At 47.8% G+C, this 13,606-nt stretch overlaps 1 protein-coding gene across 4 annotated transcripts in view; it reads left to right on the forward strand.

Moving 5' to 3' along the window:
* Window positions 1-1,352: 1,352 nt before the first annotated feature.
* The window catches only part of Ngf (nerve growth factor), a 53,982-nt gene continuing 41,728 nt past the window's right edge, over window positions 1,353-13,606 (forward strand). For 2 of the 4 annotated variants that reach the window (XM_031375000.1, XM_031375001.1), the window contains exon 1: window positions 1,545-1,881. The gene's annotated coding sequence lies outside the window, so the exon portion shown is untranslated. Of the gene's footprint in view, window positions 1,413-1,544; window positions 1,882-13,606 lie in introns of those variants that run through there. The other 2 variants (XM_031374999.1, XM_031375003.1) reach the window with 2 other exon arrangements.

Below are 13,606 nucleotides of genomic sequence, written 5' to 3' on the forward strand. Positions count from 1 at the left end.
TAGATCCTCTCCTTCCCCCAAGTGACCTTCAATGGGGAAAAGGGACCACATGAGCCTCACCCCATCCCAACTTCATGGAACATGGTTCTTGCCTGGACTAAGGTGTCACCAACTGCGGGGAGACTCAGTGCCTCACCTTCCCTCTTCCATTCACTCTCCTGTATCCATTCCTTCCTGTGGCATTCATGAGGGTAGGGGTGGGGCATAGAACACATCTTTCCAAAGGAAGAAAAGTCATTTCACACAGGAGTGTGCGCATGTGCAAGTGCGTGCATGTGTGTGTGTGTGCATGCACGCAAGTGTGTTAATTTCCAAAGCCCATAGAACTTGATTACAATTGTTCATGCACATTTGGTGAAAATTTTGACTTTAGGTATATTTTTGCCTTGAGGATGAGGTGGAAACACCCTAGGGGGAAGGCCCTATCAGCTCCCGAGTCTATCAGATCCGAAAAATTCTGGAGGGCCAACTGAGGACCCTCAAAAGTAGACAAAAGGGATGAAAGGGAATTGAGGTGGGCCGTGGGGTGGTGCAGAGGCTTGGCCTTCTACCAGGTCTGGTCTGCGCTCTCTGACTCTTAAAAACTGATGGAAGCCCTAGGACCCTAGATCTAGAAACATGTAGGGGACATGCAGACACAGTTCCATCTACAGTATCCAAGAGTCCAGATCTCCAGGGAGGCTCCTGCAATCCCAGCCCTAAGGCTGACGGTGGGAGTGGGAATTGGGGTAATCCGGGCACCTAAGGCAGACACACCGCTGTCTGGACATTTTAGTTAATTCTGCTTCTGCCTGGTTTCAGAGTAACCCCTGGCACTGGCTAATCAGGGAGTTCCCTCGGTGTGTTCCTTCAACTCTCAGGATTTGCAGTTAGTCACACTTGATGTCCTGGCCACCAGAGGAGACGAAGTCACCCCAGGAGGCTAGCAAGACAGTGAGCTAGGGTAAGAGGTAAAGGGACTCTAACTCAGCCAATCAGTTCGGTCCTGCTCAGCCTGTCTGCCTATCAGTGTTCAGAGCCAGCTACCTTGGCTGGTGCCCTAGAAAATCTCTCTTTGAGTCTGTGACCTCCCACCCCCCCCCCCATGCATTTTCATCAAAACCCCGGGTTTTGAATCCTTCCCTGATTGGCTTTTCCTGGCTAGGTCCCACCAAATCTCCCGGAGCTATCCATCCCTTGTCCCCACGACCCCTAACAACCCCAACCCGGACCCCTTGGGTCTAGTCACAGCAGGTGCGGGGTTGGGATTGGGGTTGGCCAGAGAGGGAGGGGTTGGGTGGGTGGGGGGCAGGATTTGGAGAGGGTGTGTCTCAAGGCCTGAAGGAGGGGCTAAATACATCCAGGAAGCCTGCTACAGAAGCTCTGTGCTCCAGCACGGCAGAGAGCGCTTGGAGCCGGAGGGGAGCGCATCGGTGAGTCAGGCTGCTCTGAGCCGAGCCCTGATAGGGGTGCAGCGAGGTGCGGCGGGCCGGGGTTGCTGGGCTCCCTGGGACAGTGTGCTTCGATCCCTGTCTAGCTAGATCTTTGTGGGTTGAAACGCACCCTTGAAAGAAGTGTCCCGAGTAGATGTAGGATCACGAGATCGTGGGCACGCAAGGGAAGCATAAGAAGTGAGGGTCTCTCTGGTCGTGAAATTCCCTGTTCCAGGATGACTAGAAGTCCCAAAGCCAACACTGGCGCCTGCAGAAGCTGCCCTGCCCAGACTGAGCTCTCTGGCTAGAAGGGGACAGCGCTCCAGAGAGCCTGGAGTGAGGGATGCGCGCGCTGCGAGCGCGCTGGGGTGGCGGAGCAGTAGTCCGCGCGGTGGAGGGCGAGTGCACAGCAGCACAGCACGCAGGCTGGGGAGTGCTCACAGTCCCAAGAGTGCCACGCTGCCCCTAGGTAAGAGATCTGTCGCCCAGAATGCTCCAGACTCGGTGTTTGTAGCAGGTCTCAGAGTCTAAGATTGTGGGTGCCAAGGGTTGAGCCTGGAAGCTTGGGTTCCCAGTGCGGAGCACCGGGGCCCTCGGTGGGGCCTGCTGGGCATCCCAAGGCATAGCCATACTGCTTGGGTCACCCAGTACATTCAGCTATCTGCTGCCAGGTGTGGCAGAGGCTGGCACCCGGGATTGGGAAGGGCAGCGGGAGTTCTTGGGTTCAAGCAGAGAAGCTGCAGGGGAGGGAGAGAGGACTGTGGGGTCAGGGTGTTGCAACTTGAAGCCAATGTAAACATAAGGCTTAGTTAGCCCCGTTTGATTACAATGCTCTTGCTTTCCTAAAACTTTTTGAAATTCATAAGGAAGGTGGTGTTTGGCTTGACCTTTCTCATCAGGTTTACTTCAGAGATTCAGGAGGAGCCTGCTTGTTAGGCTGGTTTTTCCAAGTTGTTCCAGGCTGGAAATTGTAGCAGTTTGAAGGATAATTTATGGGTGTTTCGTGCGTTAAAGTGTATTACTGCAAAGTCTTTTGGGTGCTGTGGGTATTAAGGAAAACTCAGTGCACGTTCCCAGCTGCAGACCAAAAATATTGCTCTCCTGGGTGCCTCTGCCCCCATCTATCACGGGAGGCCAGTGGAAACCCTGGAGAAAAGGCACTTGATGTATTGCCCCCATCCTCCCAGAGTCCTCTCTGGCAGTACCAGTCCACTCTCCTCATAGGCATGGCCAGCTGAACTTTGCAAGCTCAGAACTAGCCACAGAGGTCCCATCCCTAACTTCTCTCGCGGTCTCGAACTCCTGAAACTATCAGTTACAACTGATGAAAAGAGCTGTCTGCCCCTCTCCCAGCAGTCCAGAGGGCAGTGCAGTAGTCCCTACCACCCTGCTTGACCAGTGTTACAGTTCCCTACCAAATGAAACTTCCCCTCTCTCCGGAGTCACGGGCCACATTCAGTTTTCATCTGCTGAGTAAGCTGTGTGTCAGCCTGGCAACCTGAATTACTAATTCATCATAGATGGTATTCCCAGAGGTTGACAGGGGACAAGCAGCTGGAGGAGAACATGGTCTGGGGGATGAGGCCAGCGTGGCTGGTACTGACATGTAGAAGACTCGACTGTCCCTTGTGTTGGATCATTGAAGGAGGATGGAGTTAATGCCACATCTCTGTACTTTCCCTCATCAAGAGAAAATGTTAAGGGTACTCTGTAATAGGAGATCGGGATCTCTGGTATGGGGCACATGATTTGACAGACTATCGCAGTGACTCAGAAGGTTTAATAGCCAGCCAAAATCACTGTTATGCCTGGATAGCCACCTGAAGCAGCCCGGGCCCATCTGAAAGTTTGCAGACAGTCGTCCCGATGCTGGTGGTTCTGTTCTTTCCTTTTAACCTTTAGCCAAGAATGGGCTCTCCCGTTCTCCTCCGTCCCACCTTACAGCCCCCATCCCCCCTGAGGGCAGTGGGAGGAAAGGATGAGGCATCTCACTCCCTTCTCCTCCAGGGAGAATTCTGTGTTGGGATCAGAAAGGGGGCCCCAGCTGCCAACATCAGCATGGAGACCAGGGCAGGGCAGGGCAGGGCAGGGCTGGAGCCCCAGGGAAGTTTCTCATCGCTACTGAGATTGAGCTGATGAGAAAATCACACACTTCTCAACGAGTGCTGAGCATGACAGCTGCTCACTTGTGGAGCACAGGGGCCTCAGAACTGCAGAAAACACAGCCTAGGCATGCAACCAAGCTGTGCCTAGAGCCCACACAGCAGTAGCAGGCTGAGCCAGAGACCTGGCTATTTGCCTTCTCCTAATAAGAACTTGCAGGCACCTCAGAATCTGAGCAGGCCTTCCAGCCTCAGGAAGTAGGTTTGCTGAAGGTGTATACAAAATCTCTGGTTGTCTGAGGGGCGAAGGACCCGTGTTTTCAGAAAGTGTCTCTTTTCTTCATCTGACTGGCACGTCTGACCTTGTGTACTGTTGCTCTCAAGCTTAGCCAGTTCTAAGATTAACTCTGAGGGAATTAATGTTGTGTCATAGTGATGTCAGCCAGATAAATAAAGAGGAAAGGAAGACCCTTCCTAACCCTTTCTGGAGAAGTCTGCATCTTGTTGGGGAAGCTATGGCTGTGATCGTTGATTCTCATAGCGAGACTAAAATGACCCTGAGACCCGTGTCCAAAATAGGGAAACTGAGGCTTTGGCATCACTGGCTTTCCAGCAGGTACACATAAGGTGGAGATGTTCCTATTTGAGCTAAAGGGAATAGACCTTCAGTCACAAAGTTAGATAGGACTGGAAAAGTGAGACCCCCTCCACAGAGGGCACTGCTTGGGGGTTTTTCTTTGCTCTTCTGTGGGTTCTACCATGTCTGAGGAACCTTCTGTAGCCCTATTGGCCTTGGAGTGTGATGGAGGGAGAATCAAATAGCAAAGTGGAGATGGCCTCTTGGTTACTCCCTCCTGTATTTTGGGTAATCTTCCGATGGTGGTTTCTCAGTTCTAAGAAAGGAAAGGCAGCAGTCTGTGGCTGAGAACTAGTCACTAACCTCATGGAATCTGAGTAGCACGTTGCATGGAAGCATTTATCAATGGAGCCATTGACACATCAGGGCAATTCTTGGTTAAGTGTGACCACGCTACTCATATAGGAAGTTCAGTGTCCCTGCCTTACCTACTAAATGTCAGAGGTCACGGTGGCAACTGAGCTTGGCTCCGTGCGTAAATGGTTCTTCCAGTTAAGAATAAAGGTCATTCTTTCTGTTCTGGCATCTATGATACAGCCACAGAACTGGGACTTTAGGAGCTCTAGTCTTTGTCCTACGAGTATCGGCATATCAGGCTCAGTGCTTCCATCCAGGGGGACCTCAGGGTTGTGAGCCTGCCAGGTGTCACCCTCTGTCTTCTGTGACAGGAAGTTCACTGCCAATGGCCCGCAGAAAAACCAAAGCAGAAAGAGTGGAGGAGGGAGAGAGGGTATCAGGACATGGCAAGTGCCTCCTCAGCCATATGCTGTTGAAAGCACAGGCAGACTGACTGACTGCTGGGGAGTTCCCAGGCTAAGGAAAATCCTCCCTTCCTTGTTGAAGGGATTATCCTTTGGCAATAGGTGGTGCCCTCCCTAATGCAGGAAGCCTCATCCCCTCACCCCTGGCACTGACAGCAAGCACTTGATTCAGCACGAGCACATGTTGATATCAAATTAATACTACCAGCCAAGCTGTGAAGGTAAATTTCGATAATTCATTTGGAAGAATAAACTAGCAATGCCACATGGAAAGGATGCTGGCCGAGGCACCAGCGACAACTCTCAAACAGAACAGCTCACATTATCCTCACCTCCAACCCATGACTTCATCATGAGGCCAAAAAAAGTGGATTAAAAAAAATGTTTTTGTAGAATGTATTGGAACACACATTTTTCTCTTTATCCCCAACTTAGTAGAAATAGAAGAGAAACTTAATGTGGGGTGCTTAGACTTCAGAGTCAATTGTTAATGAGATCCAAAGAAAAAGGAGAAGAACCAGGACGTAGTTGGGTGGGTGCTTGCATGAAGACCAAAGTTCAAATCTCAAGCACCCATCTAAAAAGCCAGGGATGGAGACATGAGCCTGGAATTCTAGCACCAGGGAGGCAGAAATAAGAGGCTCCTTGGAACTTGCTGGTTGGTTTAGTCTAGCCAAAAAAAAAAGTGACTTCCAAGTTCAGTGAGCCACCCTGTTTCAAAAAAAGATAAAGTAAAGAAGGAAGAGGAAAACGCCTAACATTACACATGTGTAAGCACCTGTGTGTATGCTCACCCATGTACACACACACACACACACACACACACACACACACACACACGGTGGGGGGAGGGGTAAGGGAGATTTAAAGGGATTACAAATGAGACTGATCTGTTGACAAAATCTGTCAGGTAGGGCTGGCTACAATGCTTTCTGAGTTGCCCAAGACTTTGGCAAACCTTTTGCACGTGCAGCAAGTCTTTTTATTGGGGTGTGAGTCAGAATTAGACATTCAGGGCTTCCGTGAAAACTCATCAGTAATCTAGCAGCTTGAGAAGCCCTGGCACAGCCTGGGTGGCTTTTGCAGGTGGAATCCTGATGAGTGGCTGAGTCTGGCTATGAAGTTGACTGGAATGCACAGGCCAAGTCTGGCACAGAAGCATTCCCATGCTGTGCAGTTACAACCCACTGATACTGGAATAGTTTCCAAGTAACCACAAGGTATTTGCTCTCTTGGACGATATTATAGGAGCGCAGAAGTCGCTGCTCACCCCTAAGCCATTGAGATGGGAGAGAATATTAATGCATGGCCACGGATGGTTTTTCCTGTTTCCTTTGGCTGTTCCTTCCATAGTAAAGGTTGGCGTTCTACATGCTGTTCCTAAGGAAGCTCGGAGACGACAGTCCCTCCTGGTGAAGGCAAGAACTCAGCCGTTGCCCACGTTAGAGAAGGGGAAAGTGCCGCATCAGTCCTGTGGTTTACAGCCAGCTCTGTGGCTTACAACCATCATTACTCATGATGGTGACTTGTAGCTCTTCCCTATTCAGTCTGGTGAACTGATACCCCATTTTTGGATCTGAGTAGACCTGGGTGAGAGGTCAGCAGACAGAGATACTGGCTCATCATTATGAATAACCATGTGTTAAGTCCTCTGTGGCAAGTGGGGGTTGCCAGGAGAGACAGGTTCCCTCTGCATTCTGATCATGAGTTTAAAATGTTTAAATTAATATATATGTATACATACATATGTAAAATATGTATGCAACATATATATGATATATAATACAGTATGTATACCACACATATATATACACACACATATATGTATGTATGTATGTATATATACATACACATACACGCGCGCGCATGCACACACACACACACTTAAAGAAGAGAGAAGTCATATTAGTTTCTCATTTCCAGAAAGATGCTCAGCTAATAAATTGGGGAAGAAGCAGGCAGCGCTCTGTGGAGAGCAGAGATCCAAAGAACCAGTCTTCTCCCCTGTGTACAAAGTGCACACCACTGTGGTGTGGCTGCCGTGCCCTGATGGAATGGGATGGTTAGAGTGCCAAAGAGCCTGGCATAACATAGGCATGAAGCCAACAGGAGCTTCCTTTCCTAAAGCTCTTTTTCCATGTGGGTACGGAAGGGAGTCTAGGCTTTGAGGAACTTTTGTGGTGCCTTCGTTTTTAAGAGAATGGCAACACGTTTGTACTTCTTGTGTCTCTGTATATATAACACTACTGCTTCGTTGGGGGCGAGACATCTTTTTTGATGGCCCTGAAGTCTTCTCTAGGAATTTCCTCATCTGTCTTCCTCATCATATCTTGGTATTTGTCCGGTGTTTTCTTTTGGATCCTCAGTTCTCAGATTTTGCTGTCAGAAAATATTAGACAGTTCTTTCAAAATAAGGCCTTCCTTGAGAATCGCCATGCTTGTTGGCAGGCTTCGGAGCATTTGGTTCCCTTTCCTGAATAACAACTCGTCTGCATGCTTGAGGTCCTAAGTATCTTGTCACATTTCCAAGGGGAAGAAGGATGCTGCATCAGTCTGTGCTCCCAGATTTAGGCCAGGGAGGGCAGCTGCCACCCCCACAGTTAACCATTTGATTTCATTCTCTCAACTGGACTCTTTGCTGACATGTTCCTGGAAGCAGGGCACTGCGTGGAACCCAGGACAAATACAATCATAATTCTGTAACAAGGAACTTGCTCAAAAATCAGGAGAATACTTGCTTACTAGGTCGCACACAGGGGTCAGGACACAAAGGACTAGGAAACACAGAAAGTTAAAAGAAAAATGGCCCACTATGAGGGGACAGGTCATCTACTATTTTGCAGGATTGTAGATCCAATGGAGCCAACATTTACAACTGTTCCAGAGTAATCAAAACGTTGAGTTTGGATGTCTTATTTCCTCTTTTTCAAAATATCCCCCTGAAGCTGGCTGTATTAGTGACTTTGGATGCTGTGATAAACACCATAATCAAGGTAACCTCTAGAAGGAAGGGTTGGTTTGGTTTATGGTTTCAGAGGGATGAATGTCCCTCACAATCTGGAATCATGGCAGGCCTTGACATCAGGAATAGCTAAGGGTTCATATCTCCAAGAGAGAGCGGGGAGCAGCGTGAACTGGGATTGTCCTGTGGCTCTTAAACCTATCCCCAGTGACATATTTCTTCCCACAAGGATATAACGCCTATAGTGATCCAAACAGCACCACCAACTGGAGACCAAGTAAACAAAGAGCTGAGCCTCTGGAGGTACATTCTCATTTAAGGCCAGCCTGGGTAACTTAGTGAGACCATGACTTAAAATGAAATGTAATGGGAGGGTTAGAGGTCACAGACAGGCAGGAATAAGGCCTTAGGTTCCCTTTCTAGTTGTAAAAGTTAAAGTTTCATTGCTGTGAATAGAGACACCATGACCATGGCAACTCTTATAAAGGAAAACACTTATTTGGGGCTAGCTTTCAATTTCAGAGGTCTAGTCCATTATTGCCATGTCAGGAAACATGGCAGCGTATAGGCAGACATGCTGCTAGAGAAGGAGCCAAGAGTTCTACACCTTGATCCACAGGCAGCAGAAGGAGTCCATACTGGGTGTAGTTTGAGGAGACCTCTAAGCCCATGTCCACAGTGATACACTTCCTCCAAGAAGGCCACACCTCCTAATAGTGCCACTCCCTATGGGCCAAGCATTCAAACACAGGAGTCTATGGATGTCATTCCTGTATAAATCACCACATTCCACTCCCTGACTTCTGTAGGCTTGTAGCCATAACATAATGTAAAAATGCATTTAGTCCAATTTCAAAAGTCCCCGTAGTCTATAACAGTCTCAAACTTGCTTAAATGACCAAGTATTCTAACACATGTGTCTATGGGGTGGGGCATTCCTATTCAATCTACTACACCAGTCTTAGGGGGTAAAATAAATTTCAATGACTCAAACAAGATCTGTGAGAAGCCTCCTTATCTTTTGATCTAAACTCTCTTTGGAATGGTTACCGACACCTAAAGAAGTACAAATGCGTGTCATCATAAGCTCCAAAGAGGAGAGAAGTGAAGGGCCAGGAGATCCCAGGAAAGCTCTGTGGGGTCTGTAGGGTTTTGTAAAAGCTCAGGCACAAATCCACCAGCAGGAGCTTTGGATTGTTCCAACTTCTGTGACCACGTTACTTAACTCTCTCCAAGACTTAAGGCCCCAGAATACTAGCCACAGCGAGCGGCCAAGCCAGTGAGGAGAAATGGCTGGCAAGCACCTTCTGAAGAAGCCTAGAAAGCCAGTGGCTTGCTGCTGCTTGTGTGGGTTAGAAGCTGAGAGCGGGGTGAAGACATTGAGCTGGCTTGGCTCTGAATGCCCTCTCTCAGAATACAGCTTTGCTGGGACCCAGGCTGCCTAGCCTCATTGGCACGCACCCCCCCCCGGCCCCCTGCCCCCAAGCATAAGAGGTGTAGGCTCTTTCCCCCTTTCCTGCTCCTCTCCAGGGCCTGTGGATGCTTGCCCAAGGTTCCCCATCAGAATCCTACCCTTTAAGCTAGGCCACCACAGGGGGAAAAAAAAAGTGTACTAAGTTAGAAGTTGCTCGGGAGTCTGTACAGACACGCACAGCAAATATTCAAGGAATTCTTAGGAATAAAAAAAAAAAAATCACGAATCTGGATTTTTGCGTGAGGACATCACAGGAACATGTTTTCTCAATTACTGAGCACATTTCTGAAGTGAAGTCACCAGTCCTCAGCTCATCAGGATTGTATCTCGGCTTGGCCACACCTGACCTGGACCGGGCTTTCCTCTACCCAAATCGGATTCAGTCAGTCCAAGCCACTGCTCCTCAGTACCAGACAGACTCATCCCCAAATCTTAAGCCAGGGTGGGAAGGACCCCCCCCATAACAGTTCAATTTCAGATCCTAAGAATTAACAGGGACAATTTTATTCTTGCTTTTATGGGCAGAGTCCCACAAGCCCTGGCATTCACTTGTCCTCAGCATTTCTTGTTAGATGGTGACCACACATGGCCTGATAGAGCAGATGAGTTCTTTAGTTTCTGAAAGAAGAGGAAATAGTCTCTTTTGCAGAAAAGCACGCACCGACTGCCTAAAATATCACCCGCTGGAGCCCGCGATCAGCAGTTGTGTCCTCTGGATGGTTTCCTGGGCTGACTCGTTTCCAAGCAGTGGCTCTTTGTCAGATAGTTCTAATTTCTGAGATATTTTATTAATGATGTCCCCTTCACAGAGGGATGCTCAAAGTACACAATTAGCAGTGTGCCTCAGTGTAAGACACTGCCCACACCCTCTTAATGCAGCAGAAGGCTGAGAAACAGTTCAGATCACCTGCCTACAGAAAGAAGAATGAGGCCCATCAGCAGACTGGGAGATAAATTTAGTACTACCATTCTCGTTAATGTGAAGGGAGGGAGAGATGGAAGTGGGGTGGGGGGAAGAAAGGGGAAGAGAGAGGGGAAGGCAGGCAGGGGAGAACGATAGATTTGAGTAAAAGATTTAAAAACCAATTGAGATTGGGAGTAACCATGAAATCTTGTTATCAGTTGTATGTTCCTGTACACATGGAAGTGTTCAGACTGGCTAATAGTGGAAAATCTTTTCTTTTTAATCTATGAGGTATAGTTTTTTTTTTTTTTTTAATATTTGAAAGCTGCTGGTATAGAAGACAGAGTGCTAAAGGGTTCTAGAAAAGAGTAGAACTCTGAAACCAGACAGCTTTGGGGTCCAACTTCAGCTCCGTGATTTCTCATTTTATGATCTTAGGTAACCTGGTTCTTTAAGTGTTGGTGTCTTCTATTAGGTAGACTAGTTGGCCTGTCACAGAGATGTCACATAGATTAGAAGTCAGCAGTAAATGAAGTCCTTGGTGCTGAGCCTGTTCCTTGTAAATCGGGGCTTCTGTCGCTCAGTGTCCATCATCCTCCCCGTGTCCTCCTCTTCCCATCCATCCTCCCTGTGTCTTCCTCTTCCCATCCATCCTCCCTGCGTCCTCCTCTTCCCACCCATCCTTCCTGTGTCCTCTTCTTCCCATCCATCCTCCCTGTCTCCTCCTCTTCCCATCCATCCTCCCTGTCTCCTCCTCTTCCCATCCATCCTCCTTGTTTCCTTCTCTTCCCATTCATCCATCCTCCCTATCTCATCATCCTTTTTCCTCTATCTCCTCTCCTGCCACACCACCCTCCATTCTCTTTGTCTGCTTTGTGATGACTTATCTCCATCAACACGGTGATGTTTTTATCCCTGAGGTTTGAATTTTCTGACAGAGAAGCACTAATGAACACACATAGTCTTTGGCCTCGCTTCCTCCCCCTCTACCACATTTCACGTGTACAGAGCCATCTTATCTGGACTCTGTTCCCCTAAATGTGACCATGACAGTGATCATGTAAGAGACACAAAACACTTGTCTCTGTCACTGGAGGCCAGAGGGATGCTGTGGCCTCTCCCAGTCCTGTCACTGGGATAGATGCTTTGGTCCTGGTGTGAGTGAAGTGACTTTGAATGGAGTTGCTATTCTTACAAAACCATCCTTCACACCTTCTCTGTCTCTGTCTCTGTCTCTGACTCTCTGTCTCTGTCTCTGTCTCTCTCTCTGTCTCTGTCTCTGTCTCTCTCTCTATATATATATGTATGTATATATATATGTATATGTATATACATATATATATACATACATATATATGCATTGCAACCGTTGCAATGTTGACAGAAGTATTTCCTGCCCAGAGCAGAGGGCTGAAGATTTTCTCATGACCACTTGGGGGGTTTAAGTCTCTCTCCAAATAGAAGCATCTAGAAGGTCAGTGTGGACACTACAGGTGACACTTTTAGGTAAGACTGAGGCCAGCTTTGCCCTCAGCCTGAGCAGTCCTTGACCTTGGCTGCTCAGGTTCTCGGTGTAGGGCACAGGAGAAAGTGACCCCCACTGTGATTGGACTGAGCCAGGGAGGTGGCTGCCTCAATTTCCTTGAGAGCCTGGCAGATGTGGCCCTGAGGGCTGATGAGTAGTAACTGACTGCTGGCTCTTTGTTTGTAGAAGCCTTGCTCTCCTGGGGCTCATTCCAGCCCATCTTGTAAAATGTCTCTCCTCTGGGCACAGCCTTCATCACGGAGATTCAAAGAGGATTACTTGTGACATCTCAGAGGTTGAATTTCTGCCCAGACCAGACACTGACTCCTTCCAAACCCTTTGAGGTTGCAGGATGATAAGACAGCCAGGAGAAAGGAAATGGAGCCTGTATTAGGGGTACTCAACACTCACACGTCAGTCTCCACAAAACTAATGTCACTAACCTAGCAAGGATACATTTCAAGTGATATTTATAGCAGAAGAGTCACTTGTCCCATCCGACCGAGATCCACCCCCAGCAGGTGGGTGATACAGAGCCAAGCACCTGGGAGCTGGAGTGGAGTGGACCAAACACCAGGCTGCTGCACCTGGATTTGAGGGAAAAGCAAACACTGATTAACTTTTTCTGTGCCCATGGGGATGGGAGGAGTGTATTTCTGCCTTTTCTAAAACTCACAATGACAAATGGGACCACTTGTCCTGAAAGTGACACACCACGGAGAAGGAAACAAATTACCTTTCTTTTTGATCTGTGTTCAAGGGTGTTGTTTCTGAGCCATCCACAGGGAACGAACGTGCGAGCGTTTGGCAAGGCTTTGGTTTCCCCTTTGAAGAGTTCAGAAGCCAAAGCTCCAGTCCTGGATGTCATGCCCATGCGTCAGTATCCCTGGAACTTGGAAATGAAAGAAAATATATTAGGAGTGGGTTATTTTTTTAAAGTGTCCTTGATTTTGAGTTTTTCCAAAAAAAAGAGTAAGATGTGTCAGGAAGCTTGCAGCCTATAAAGCAGCAAATATGTCTCCAAAAGCCTCTTTATAAACTATCTTTATTAAAGGGAGAAAAGGAATTTTAAATTACCACAGTATGCAGAATGCTCATTTTCTGGTCCTGTCTATTCTCTTGATGATTTTCTATTATAAAATTATATACATTAGTAGGGTTTTGACCTGCAATGTTTGTGATGGAGAATCTTCAACAAACCTGCCTGTAGTATTTTCTTTTGTGAGCTAGAAAATCTTTTACATAAGAAAGGAAAACTCAGATATAATCTGAGTTTAGCAACATGTTTAAGAGATGGGAGATTACCGTGAATTCAGAAAAACCTCCTATTCTTACCATATACCATCTAATTTGGACAAACCACAGAACTTATCTATGCCTGTTTCCTAATCCATGGAATAAAGATAACAGTACTTACCAACAGTCTTCGGGGCTCCATCTGAGGCTAGTGATTGGCAATGTCTCTCACCCTACCATGAACAGAGTCCTTATAAACTAGAATCCCACCCACCCTTCCCTCATCCAGGCCTTCACTTCTGTCCTCTGGATCTATAGCATAGCTGTACAAAAGAACTGACCTACAGATGGGCGGAGAGGCACTGACAATCACTGATCCCAGCTGAGTAACCGTCCATCTTAAGAGCAGAAGCAAGTGTGGAATCACCCTCTGAAGCCTGGGAAGTAGTGAGGATGGATGGAGCCTGTGCTAGGCATTAAGCAGACACCTGAGAAGCAAGGTTCAGGGGCTCTGAGGGAAAGGCCAAAAGAAGGAAGCAGAGTCTCCAGGTTCTAATCTCAGTGGTGAAGCTCGAGATGACCAGACCAGACCA

Source organism: Mastomys coucha, unplaced genomic scaffold (assembly GCF_008632895.1).
Source record: "Mastomys coucha isolate ucsf_1 unplaced genomic scaffold, UCSF_Mcou_1 pScaffold16, whole genome shotgun sequence".
Taxonomy (NCBI): domain Eukaryota; kingdom Metazoa; phylum Chordata; class Mammalia; order Rodentia; family Muridae; genus Mastomys; species Mastomys coucha.